The 12729-nt window shown below is 34.6% G+C and overlaps 1 protein-coding gene across 12 annotated transcripts in view; it reads left to right on the top strand.

The window, feature by feature from the left end:
• Nucleotides 1-12729, top strand: part of Wdpcp (WD repeat containing planar cell polarity effector) — a 373249-nt gene that overhangs the window by 62822 nt on the left and 297698 nt on the right. The window lies entirely within an intron of this gene.

Genomic DNA, 12729 nt, shown 5'->3' with positions numbered 1-12729 from the left:
TAAGGGGGGGTAAGGGAGGGAGTGGGGGGGAGTAAAGGAGGGGGCGGGGTGAAGGGGGGAGAAATGACCCAAACAATGTATGCACATATGAATAAAATAAATAAATAAATAAATAAATGGGGCAAGAGACAGGAGGGCAGGGGTAAATCTAAGAGGCCCTTCCTCTGTGGTTTTTCTAGTCTTCTTTAGCTCAAAGTCCTCAATATACTTTAAGGTACTGTGATCTGAGCCCTGTCCCTTAATACTCAGCACTCAGCACTCATTTCCTGTCCTACATCCTTCCTTTTCCTCTCCATTATAGTTACACCACAATTTTGATAATTTTTCTTATGATTTTTAATTTTCTTTGCAGTTAATAATTGCCTTCCTTTTTTGTTTATTTTTATAGATCTATTATTTATTTATTCTCAACTTCCCCAGCAGAAGTGTAAGTCTTCTTTAAGTTCAAATACATCAGGTCAACTATTACTTTGTCAATTTTATTTTTTTCTCGGCCATATCCTTCTTGGAGTTCTCTGCTCTTCTGCTTAAGTCTGGATTTACTGTCATCTGCATGAGACAGAGATGCCTTATGAGATCCTTGTATTATTGTTTGGGAAAATATTTTTTCTTGTTCTTGTGATGGACTACCTTATTTTCTGGATCTCATGTAATCATTCTTGGTTTGTTTCATTCTTTAGTGGTGACACATTTTTTAATAACTTCCTGAAAATAATGCATACATAGTTAAAATTTCAAACTTTCCTCCTCTGAATGTCTGCTTCTAACCTTATACTCAAGTGGCAGTTTGGCTAGATACAGCATTATAGGTAGGAAATAATTTTCCTTTAGAAACTTAAAAGTATAACTTTCTTATCTTCTAACTTCCAATGTTGCTGTTGAGAAGTCCGATGCCTTGATACTTTTTATGTGATCTGGTTTTGTTTGTTTATTTTTTGTTTCCCTTTTCTGGAAACATTTAGTATGTTTTGTTTATCTCCAGGATTTTGAGATTTCATCTGGATGTATGTAGGGGTTGCAGTTTTTATAATTCATTATATTGGATACTTAGTAGTTTCTTTTACTCTGAAAAGTCACATACTGTAGTCTTGAGAGGTTTTCTTGTATGATTTCTTTAATAATTTCTTCCTTCCATTGTATCTGTTCTCTTTCTTAGTCAAATGTCTGACTAAAGATCATTCTGACTGATTCTCTAAATTTCTTCTTTGTGTGTGTCTGCATGTCTATTTTTTCCTTTTGAGAGACTCCCTCAGTCTTCCAAGTTTTCTTTTGAATTTTTTGTTTTGACGCTCGTATTTTTGTTTCCAAGAGTTCCTTTGTTCTCTCTTTTTCAGTCTAGCTTCCCATTCTCAGTAATGTTTTATTTCTTAAGAAATTGATCTTCCAAAGAGTCCCTTTTCAGTTTTCTTTTGGGGAGCGATCACTGACCATCAATGTTGGCAGGAAAGAACACCTAGAAATCTAAGTATTGTTCACACACTTTCAGACAGCTCATTCCTCCCGAAGTTCTTGGTGATTCCAGTTTCTGAGCCTGTCTAGCATTCCAGTGCATGTGCTTTTTGACTCTCAGCCGCCATTCCCCCATACATATTTGGCTTTCTGCTTTCTCAAATATGTTTTGGTTATCTCTTGCCCATCTACTTTTTACTCTCCAAAATTTTGGTGACATCTATTTTGTTGTTATCTTGCCTCTAATTCCTTTGTCTTAAGAGTTTTTTTCTTTTTTCTTTTTAAAATTGCTCTATTGTCATTTTAGTGCAAGTTTGGAAGGGAGTGGAAGTAAATACATATGCATAATCCCTGGTCATATTGGGGAGCCTCTTTGTGGGACTTTATATGTGTTGTCAAGTCACTTGAACCTGGTCTTTCTACCAAAGAAAATCAAACATTGACTTATGCCCTGTTTCCTTAATTCTAATTTACTATTGACTATAAAGTACTATTGATTAGTAGCAAGTTCTGATGAGGAAAGCAACACTATATTAAAGGTACACATTCATTATAAGATGTATAAAAATTTCATAATCCATCAGGTGTGAATAATAGCGAACAGAATTGGGGAAATATAATAGATTCATGTGGATCACACGGTTCATTTTCTTTGAAGAAACTTCAGATTCTGAAGATGCATATATGATTTATATTTTTATTGTGATTGAGATTGTGTTAGATATTAGACATAGCTCTCTTCGTTGTACTTTCCTCTTGGACATGATTCTATTTTATTTGGCATGTGCTGACGTAATTGTATTCATTGTTTTTGTTCTCTCACCCTTCTTCCTACTAACTTATGACCTGTACAAAGACAAGTTCTTGGGTTTTTAAAATTCATATCTTGAGTGCCTAGCATGTGTCTTTCTCAATGGTTGGCACTTAGTATATGTTACCTAACTATATATTAAACCAAACTAAAAATATTTAGATGAAGTGATATCAGTGAAACTCTAAAATAATTAGATTTTTGCCCATTGAAGTCAGATTCATTATTTTAAAGAAAATGACTATTCATGAAAAGGAAACTGACATTTATTGAATGATTATCATCTGCCACAGATTTTCAAATATGTTTTTTCATTTAATCCCCAATAACTTAATACAGAGTTTGATTTTAAAAACATAGGAAACTTTTTTTTATTGTGATTTGTTTTGGCTTCAGGGCAAAACATGATCATAATCTAGGATTTTCCTTGTATTATTCCACTGCTTTTTAAATATCAGGTAATAGTTTCCTACTGGTGAGGGAATTATTAGCATTTTAAGCCCTGATGATATATGCCTGTGTTAAATATATTAAGGTGAAATTGATCCCTTCTCTAGAAACATTGGTGGTTATTCACAGGCCTTCATCTCAATAAGAAAAGGCTGTTCTTTCCTAAGTTACTGCCTTTGGTTCTCTATTCATCCTTTGAAACAAAATACTAAAAGTTTTATTTAAGAATGCTGTGACAAACCACTAGTACCAGTAAAAGCAACCAATCAGAGAGTGATGAAAAGGAAGATCCAATCATAATGTTAAAATATTCACTGCAGAATTCTTATAAACTGTGAGCATTTATTAAGACTCTGTCATAGAGACTGAGGGGTTGAGGACTTACTGGGAGCCCCTACTAAATAAGGGTCATCAAAATAGAAAAGATTCTCTAATACAATATATTAAGTTAAAAGGAAGACAATATATTTACCAGTCAGCCATAAAATGACAATAATTCATATTGGAACCCATTTTATATCACCAGTGATCTGGTAGGCAAATAGTGGGAAGATTGTTAGTGTCCAAGAAACACCAATTTTAATCAGATATTTTAGATACATCAATACAAACTATTGATGTATTAAGTAAAAACAGTCCTAAATTAGTCATTCAAGAAACGTTTTTCCAAGAGCTTTCTGAGCAAAATAAAGTATAAAGTTGACCAGAAGAACTCTTTTGCCATGAATTAATTATGCAAGTCACTTATCTCAAGTGTCAAAAGGCTCTGTTTAGCACAGCTTTTAGGCAGAAGGAGGTAGAGTGGAAAGAGCACCTCACAATAATCTGTGGAAAGAAATTTGAGTCCTAATTGCTCCCCTTACAAACTGATTGAACTTGTACAATTACTATACCTCTCTAGACCTGCTTCCATATTTGTAAATTAAGGGGTTGATTTGGAGAGGAGGCACATGGACTTTTGGAGAAGCTGCCATTCCCTGCCAGAAAAGAAAAATGCTTTTAGGCATACACACATACACAGGATGCAACACACACACACACACACACACACACACACACACACACACTTTAATGCATAATTTCAGAGGGCTTCTGTGAGGATTAAATGAAAAATTGCATATAAAGTGCATTCAGTAGACATTTGAAAATGTTATACACCCTTCACTTCTCCATGTTAGGAGAGTTCTTTAGCTTCTAAGTTTTAATGGAAGCCATAGAAAAAAGTTTTCAAGTCTCTTGGAAAAGAAAGATTTCAAACTATACAACTATCAAGTTGCATGCAATGCTCCCCTTTTTATAAGAAGCCACTTCTTTCAACAGTTACTAGGGTTTGATTTTTAGAGGAGGGGGTAGCAATCTGTCATCGAAGTGTTGACAAGTGAAACCTGACAAGGTTGAGGTGGTATAGCTGTAGGGCACTTCAGTATTTTTCGCTGTCTCTTCTATTTGTAGAGAAAGGATTTCTATCTTTCTTTTCATTCTCACTCACTTCACAGCAGTCTTTGATTTATATACTTTTAAAACAGTAATTCTAAATTGACATATTATTTCAATATTTAAGCATTGGTTTAGATAAGAACATTTCAGTATACTTTTGTCTTTAACTGAGCTATTTAGGAATTATTTCTGAAATTTAATTTATTTTCTCTTCAAAGTGACATTTTTTTCCCTATCTATTCAAGTATAGCATAAAATTACATTTTTGGAGTTGTAATCTAGGATTAATTATCATTATCACATTGCCAACATTCATATTTTCCTTGTCTTTTTATTGTTGTGATTGAGGCACATCCTTAAAGGATGAATTAAGTCCATATTTTTGAAGTTCATAAAGGTGGGTACCTGAGCTGAGGCTGGAGGTAAGAGATTATTATTACTGTTACTGTTATTTGCTTAGGCAAGTATACCTCCCCTCTCCCCAAATGCCTAATATAAGCCTTAGCAATAATTTTGCAAGGTCGTGAAAAAAAATGCACTTCAGTATAAGTCTCTGGAATATAATAGAAAGCTGTGTGTAGCAAAATATTTAAAATGAGCATCAGCAAACAAGATGTTTGTATTAATAGGAACCTAGAAAATGGCTATGCAAAGGTCAGCACTGATCTTTAAATATTAGTGAAATTTAATTTGTTGCATGTAATGAGTAGAAAGAGGAAGTAGGAAGCAGGCTACAATGAAGAAGCCATTGATAAATTGTCTAAATGTCAAAACTGCTTACAACATGGAAAATGTTAAATTGACAAGACCTATTTAACTAAGTGAATTAAATAGTTTGAACAATGCCTTAGAGAAATATTTTCCAAATTTAAGTACAACAGGAGATTTACAAAGATTTTTGCTATAATTTATTTCATAAAAGTGAATGGATTCCTATTTTTCTTTCTAGGCATGGAATTTCTTCTCACTTCTTTTTAGTAAGAATGATGCACAGGTTCTCTTGAAACATAGAAATTGGTCACCTATTGCTTTATCCAGAAATAGCTGCTGACCAGTTGTTAGCAGCTGTGAAGAACCACCCATTGGCCATGGGGCCTGGATGTCTTAGCACTTTGCACAGCACTAGCTGAATGGAGTTCAAAGAGCTTTTTTGCTCTGTTAGAACTAGTTCTTTTTTTTTTTTTTTTAAATAGACTCTACATGTTCTTATTTTCTTCATGTATAAAGTTGATGAAAAAAGTTTAAATGACTAAATATGTCCATTGTATATTATAAAGGGTTAATGTCATTAATATATAAGGTAATAAAAAACTTAATAGAAAGGTGAGCATAAGATAGGGATAGGTAATTTATATAGGAAACAAAATTATTTAAAATACATAAAAAGATGTTTGATTTCATTAATGAATAGAAAAAATAAACTTACAAGAATCTGTTTCTCATTTGCCATATTTGCAACAACTTAAAACTTTGATAATGCTCTGAGCTGTTGAGGATATAGGGAAAAAGGCAGTCCTTTTACAGGCAGTAATATAAATTAGAACAGTCATTTTGGAGGCTAATTTTGCAGGCTATCAAGGTGGAAAGTGTGAGCATATATTTTCATGCAAGGCAAAAATTAGAAATAGATTGTTGTTTATGGAGGGAATGTTAAGTCAGTTATAATCACTATTCAATGAAACATCTTGCAGCTATTACACTGTGAGGTAAATGTGTATGTGTTGACAGGGAGAGTGCCCATGCTGGGTTGTTCAGTGAAAAAAAAAACAAAACAAGGTGAATATGCAGTAAAATTCTATCTTTACAAAAATACAAAACAAATCAGCATGAGTGTGGACATATTGTGAGTACACCCAAAGAAGTCTCAAAGGACACATGGCACACATGGCATGTGGTGGCTCCCATCAGTGTGGGGAGACCAAGAGGGAGGGACACTTCATTTTTATATAGAATACTTCCATTTTGTTTGCATTTAAAAAAACAGTAAGTGTCATTAGCATTATAATTTTAAAACCCAAGAAGAAACAAAAGACCAGATAGAAGGACTACTGGATTTAAAAGTTTCTCTCTTGGTATTCTTTTAGGTTCTAAAGCTTGTTTTAAAATAAGAATATGATAGAAAGTGTTTTAATGCAATGCTTGGTGCTTTTTGCATTTAGCTTCTACCAGTTATTGCTTAGTGATGTGTGTTAAATCAAACATGTTATAATTAAAAGTATCATCTTTTAGAATTTATTGAATACTTGCGATGGGTGTTCATTATCAAATTAAATATTGCCTGAGTACTTACACTTAACATTTAGGTTGAAAAGGTATTCTAGACATCCCAACTAATCTGGGACTTTATATAGTACAAGGCAGCACTTATAATACAGAAAATATCTAGATACATTTTAAATAATAATTTGATAACATTAGAAGGTAAATGTCACTAAGGCAGCTGGGCCATTTATTTGATAACTGCTGTTTGAATAAAATTAAAAGGATAAAATTTTCATATTATAGGTAGTTATGCAATACCCACTAATAATGCTCAACTCTTTCTCATCTTCAAAGCATTGTACAACATTAATTAATCCTTACAACACCCTTGCAAATGTAGGTCAATATCATTATCCCTATTTTTGTAGGTGAGGAAATTGAGGCAGAGGTTAAATGATTTGGGGTAAATTTGTCACAGTAGGATTAGAATGAAGGCATTTTTGGCTCAGAGCCCAGCACTCAGAACAGTAGAACCACACCTTCTTTAGCAAACTTAATTTCTATGTCCTTGATACAACATTACTTCTCATTAAACAATATTGAGGTCATGACTGCACTAAAATTCAAAACCAACAAGTTGGATCATTATATAACCACTAAACATACAAATACTTACAAACACACCCCATTTTCTCTTCCATGGCTTTCCTTACACTATATTAATTTAGTCTGTCTTTTCCATTGCCTCCTTGTCAGAGAATTACACTGTTTTTCTTCTGGAATCACATTTAGAGGTTTTAGCTTTCTTTCCCATTTAGAAAATTCCAAAGTAGTTTGTAGCTCAGGGCCCTTTTCTATATTTCTAGATAGTAGACAAACACATGTACTGAGATTACTCCCTTGTACCTTAAACTCTTACTGTGCCTGAAATTTCATTTACTAACATAAGCAAAACTCACTCCTCTTCTAGAATAATCTGTTTCTATGCATATTTCAATCCAAATCGTGCCCTTGAAACTAGGATAAATCAGGTGGAAATAAGTGTGGGTATTGGGTTCCTGGGAATAGATATGACCAAGAGGAATAGTATTTGTGGGTTCTTTGTCAGGTTGAAGAAGCTGAATTATGGTTTCAAACTGAGGGCAAGGTAAAAGGATAATAGGAGACCAAATAGTGAGGTAAGTAGCTAGGAAAATGGAAATTGTGTGAGTTGAGAGGTCAAATCAGTCATTGTGAACAGATGGAATGCACTGGTATCCTTTCTGCTAGGAAGGGGATGATGGGACTATGTTCAAGGCAGGGATCATGATCTGCACAGTACTCAGAACCCCATCCCTTGGTGGTTACTTTAGATTCTTTCTTTTCCCTCACTTCTGCAATTCATCAGTGCCCACATGCTATCTCCTCCCCCTCTCCCCCATTAGTTTTATTCTTTTTAAAATCTATCTCCCTCTTACAAAATCTAACAACTCTCAAATGCTTCTACTTTACAAGATCATTTCTTCATCAAATGAGACATTAACTGAGTACCTGTAAATCTTTATGTTACTAAATTAGTACTGATCATAAATTTCAGTTTGGTGATTATTTTTATCTGTTGTACTAGATTTTAAACTATTTGATAGTAGAAACCCTGTTTTATAAATCATCATATCTGAGATAATGATATAAAATATCAGTAAAATAAGCAGTAAAATACATACAAATAAGATGTTCAAAGTATTATATTAAATTTTATTTAAATACCATAAGACTCTCTGATCATAAATCAGCCCATGTTCCTAGTATTCTAGTCTTTTGTTATAGATTAGTCAAAGTCTGAGGTCTCATTATTTTGAGATTCTCCTGCCCTTTTAAGCATGAACTTTATCATTGTTTAATTGTTTGGTTTTGTTTTGAATATTTAAAAAATATTTCAGGTAACATGCATTTGATTAAGTATGAATATACTTAGCAGGTATTAAGATAATACTATGCTGATGACATTGGAGAAGTGATCATGAGACAATACATTGAATTTTATGTAACTGGAAAATTATGTAATGATGACTGTAATACCTGATATAACTAGCGAGTGATTTATCTAAATTCATGGTACTTTGTTGTCTTTATTTTTATATATTTTCAATTAGTGAATGGATATTTCTCAGATAATCTATGATAATAAATAGCAAATATATGTTTTAAGCCTGTGTCTAAGAAAGATTCCCTTAGGCTCTTTGCAGTGTTTTGTTAATACACATTCATTTTAAATGTCTTGTTGGCACCATGGTATGTATCATTTATCTTTGTTATAACTATAGTAATGCCTTCTCTTGCTTAATTCTTTCTTTGCTATCATGTTTTACATTAGGGTTTTATTTGGCCTTAAGCTTCCTGTCCTCCCCATAGCAGTCAAAATAGCTTGCTTTAGAAACTAGGCAACCACATACCTAACTACTCAGGCAGAAGATGAGTATTTTGCAATTTTAAGTGCCAAATAATCTTTACTTCTAAAGCATAGTTTTTATTTTTCATAAGAAGATTATCAACAGTATAGTAGTAAAATCATTTCTATTTTGCATGTTATTTTCTCAAAATTTAGTCTATATAGTAACAATTAGTCTTTAGGAAAATAAGTATTGATTAACTCTAATGTAAGCCAAATTGAAGGGAAGTCTTTAAATGTTGAACTTTTGGAGGATGTAAGGAGAAAGTAAAAAAAAGGCTTTTCCTCTCATCTCTCTATTCTCAAAATTTGAGCTATCACAGATTCTCCCCATATAAGAGAACAATCATTCTAAACTTAAAAGCTCAATTTAAATTATGCCGTTTATTCCCTCTTGAATAATGGAAGTTTGGGTTCAGAACGGCCTCTGAGCCATCTGAAACTGACATCAACTACCTTATATAATTAGAATAAACAAAGTTACAAAAGTCAAAATGACATTTTAAAAATACATTATGGGTAAAATTTTCTTTCTTCAGGTTTTTCATACCATTCTTTTCATTTGGATGTAAACGAAATTAGAACCTGGTGGTGTAGCATTGCTCAGTTTCCTTTGGTAGGTACCTCCAAACTATTTTACTACCTTTTCAATCCCTGCTCACACCTCCTTTCCAAAATGCCAAATCCAGCATTCTTCTGAAATTCTTTCTCTCCCTATACTTCAAAACAACTATTTATGCACTAATACAATATTTGAATAATACAAGCTCAGTCTTGACTACTTCCTCCAGGCAGAATTTTCAAACCAGGAAATTACCAGCATTCTTTTTAACTGGTGGCATTCTTGTGTAACATGCAAAACATTTAAAAGTGTTTTAAAAACCTGTATAGCATTTAAAGATGGCAAGACATATTGAAGACTAAAAGGGGATATTGATTTGGTCCCCTCCCACCCTGCTCATCTAATGGTTGTTACAGATTTTTGCAGATTTGTTTTATCTACTGCATTAATTCCTCTTTAATTTTATATGGTATTCCTGACAGATCTTTGAAGTTCAGGAAAAAAGGAGAAATAACCCATATTTGGCTATCTTTTGCTCCCCTCTTATGCAGGCCCCCTTACAAAGCCTTGTCTTTAATTAACCATTTATTTTAAGGGGTCCACAGGAGTTGTAACATGTGTTCATAAGTACATCCTGTCATTTCCTAGTGAACATTGTCTGTTTTCTTCTCATCTTCCTCACTCACTCCATGCTAGATAAGCTCTCCTAGTCCAGGTGGTTCAGATTGCTCCTTGGCCACCGTATCTACTTTTGCTGGGCACAGATCCTGTTTTGTCTGGATGCTACCATTCTCTCTGAGTACATTATTACAATGGACTCACATTTTGCTTACTTTCTGCTGGGCACCACCTTTTGCCACCAATTCTCTGTTCTCATACCCTATGTTCTCTGTGGGGCCACAAGAGAGGTCCTTTATATAATGCAGCAGGAGAATGCCTCTTGCCTCCTTTTGTCTTGCACTTTTTAGTAGGAAACTAGAGCAATATTATTTTGTAGATCAGAGCATTTGGAGAAATAGCTTGTACATTTTTCTCAGTTTTCCTATGCCCATTGGAACTCAGTATGAGTTCTGGGGTGCTGAGCTGGAAGACAAGTCTAGGTTATAAACTCTTTTCAATTTTATCTATCACTTTCCACCATGCACCTGGATTTACTGTTATCTTCAGGACACACCATCCTTTTACTTAACCTACTATGTATGCTCCCTCCCATATCTGTGTGTACTCCAACACAGCAGACCACTGGGGTTGCCAGCCTAGCCTCTGTATAGATTCAGAGTCTGCCTCTACCGCGTTTCTGTCCCAGTTTCCTCATTATAGGAGTAACAATACTACCTCAATATGTAGCTATGAGGACTAAAGCCTGTTCAGACCAAGTGTTCAGTGTTGTTATCTGTTGTTATTGTCATCAACATCATCTGACTGGTGCTTGGATAATGTTCTTTCTTGGAGGACTCACTAACATTTCATACCTTCTCTGTAGCTTTCTCACACCCCACTGCTTAGGCAAGATTGGGGCCCTCTTTATGCTGCTACATTTTTCACTCTGCCATTTCAATTTGTGGCACATTGTGTCTCCTTAGTTGAACATGCATCTGTTTTGTGATGATTGTAAGTGCACTGAGGTCCTGTAAAGGTGACAGAAGGGCCAGGGAAGTTTGTACTATGTCTACACTTACTTTGGATTATCACCCATATTAATAATATGGGAAATAATTTTTGTCCCTGCGATAAAGATATCTTAAGGAGGAATTCAAGTATGATGTACTTGATGAATTGTAAGAACCTTTGTAAATGCTACAATGACCCACATCCAGCACAACAACAAAAAAACAATAAATAAAGACATCTTAAAGCTGAGCACTGGTGGCTCATGCCAGTAATCCTAGCTACTTGGAAAGCATAGATCAAGAGGATGGTGGTTTGAGGCCAGCCTGGGCAAATAGTTTGTGAGACCCTATCTCAAAAATACCCAACACAAAAAAGGGCTGGTGGAGTGGCTCAAGTGGCAGAGCACCTGATTAGCAAGCATTAGGCCCACCCAGTCCCAGTGCTACCCAAAAATAAATAAATGAAAGATATTTTAAAATATTTTTCAAACTTTTGTTTTCTAGAAGTTTACAGGAAAGAACATTTCTTTTATGATTTTTATAAAGAATCTCCATAGTTTAAATTATAGTAATTTAGTTTAGTATTTCTAGTATATAGCATCTAGTAGAAGAGTTTTGAAAGTTAAATAAGTTTCTTTTAAATATTTATAAAATGTCAACTTTTTTTTTCTGCTTTAGATTGGCCTTCTTGCAGTTAATCCAAATTGATGAGGTGCTACTTGATTTAAATAAAAAAGGGGGAGGAAGGGGTTTTGCCAGACATGGTGGTTCATGCCTTTAATCCTAGCTATTTGGGAGGATGGTAGTTTGAGGCCAAGCCAGGCAAAAACTTCAGGAGACCCCATATTAAAAAATAAAAGCTGGGTATGGTGGCACCTGTCATCTCAGCTACAGTGGGAAACATAAACAGGAAGATTGCCATCCAGGCTGGCCTGGGCATAAATGTGAGACCTTATTCAAAAAATAACTAAAGCAAAAAGGGCTGGGGGCATGGCTCAAGTGATAAAGTACCTGCCTTACAAGCCTGATGCCTTGGGTGTTCAAACCCAAGGATCACCATAAAAACAAAACAAAAAATAAACAAAAGTGTCAATAGTGTGTAACACTAGCTCCTGATAATAAAGTAGGAGGAAATATAGGATGTACATTTTCACTCTCTTGGTTTTTTTTTTTTTTTAATAAAGATGAAGTTAAAGTAAATGGATGGACCTGGAGAACATCATCTTAAGCGAAGTTAGCCAGACTTAGAAGGCCAAAAATTGTATGTTCTCCCTCATACGCAGACTTTAGACCTAAAACAAATGCAGTAATATTATTGGACATGGGTTACATGCTAAGGTGAGAATGCATACAGGAGGAATAGGGAAAGGAAAGGAAACCTAAAACCTGAAAGTGTTTGATGTACCCACTGGTAGAGGAGTGAATAAAGTAATCTTAATCTGACAGAGGCCATAGTGGGAAAGTGACCGGGAAGTAGTGAAGAGGTCTGGTAGAGATGAACCAATTTAGGTTGTAATATACATGTGCATGGAAGCAATGCTAGGAATCTCTCTCTATATAGCTATCTTTATCTCAAGGTAGCAAAAATGCTATGTTTTTCTTATTATCTCTTATGTTTTCTCTTTAACAAAATTGGAGAAGAGGGCAGAACAGGTTCTGCCTGGCAGTTAGGGCGGTGGGGGAGAGGGAGGGAACGGGGGATGGGTGGGGAGAGAGGCCCAAACAATGTATGCACATATGAATAAATGAATAAATAATAAAAAATAAAGATGCAGTTAGA

This window comes from Castor canadensis, chromosome 12 (assembly GCF_047511655.1).
Source record: "Castor canadensis chromosome 12, mCasCan1.hap1v2, whole genome shotgun sequence".
Taxonomy (NCBI): domain Eukaryota; kingdom Metazoa; phylum Chordata; class Mammalia; order Rodentia; family Castoridae; genus Castor; species Castor canadensis.
Note: the sequence above shows the minus strand (reverse complement) of the source record. Positions and strands in the feature narration are given on the sequence as shown.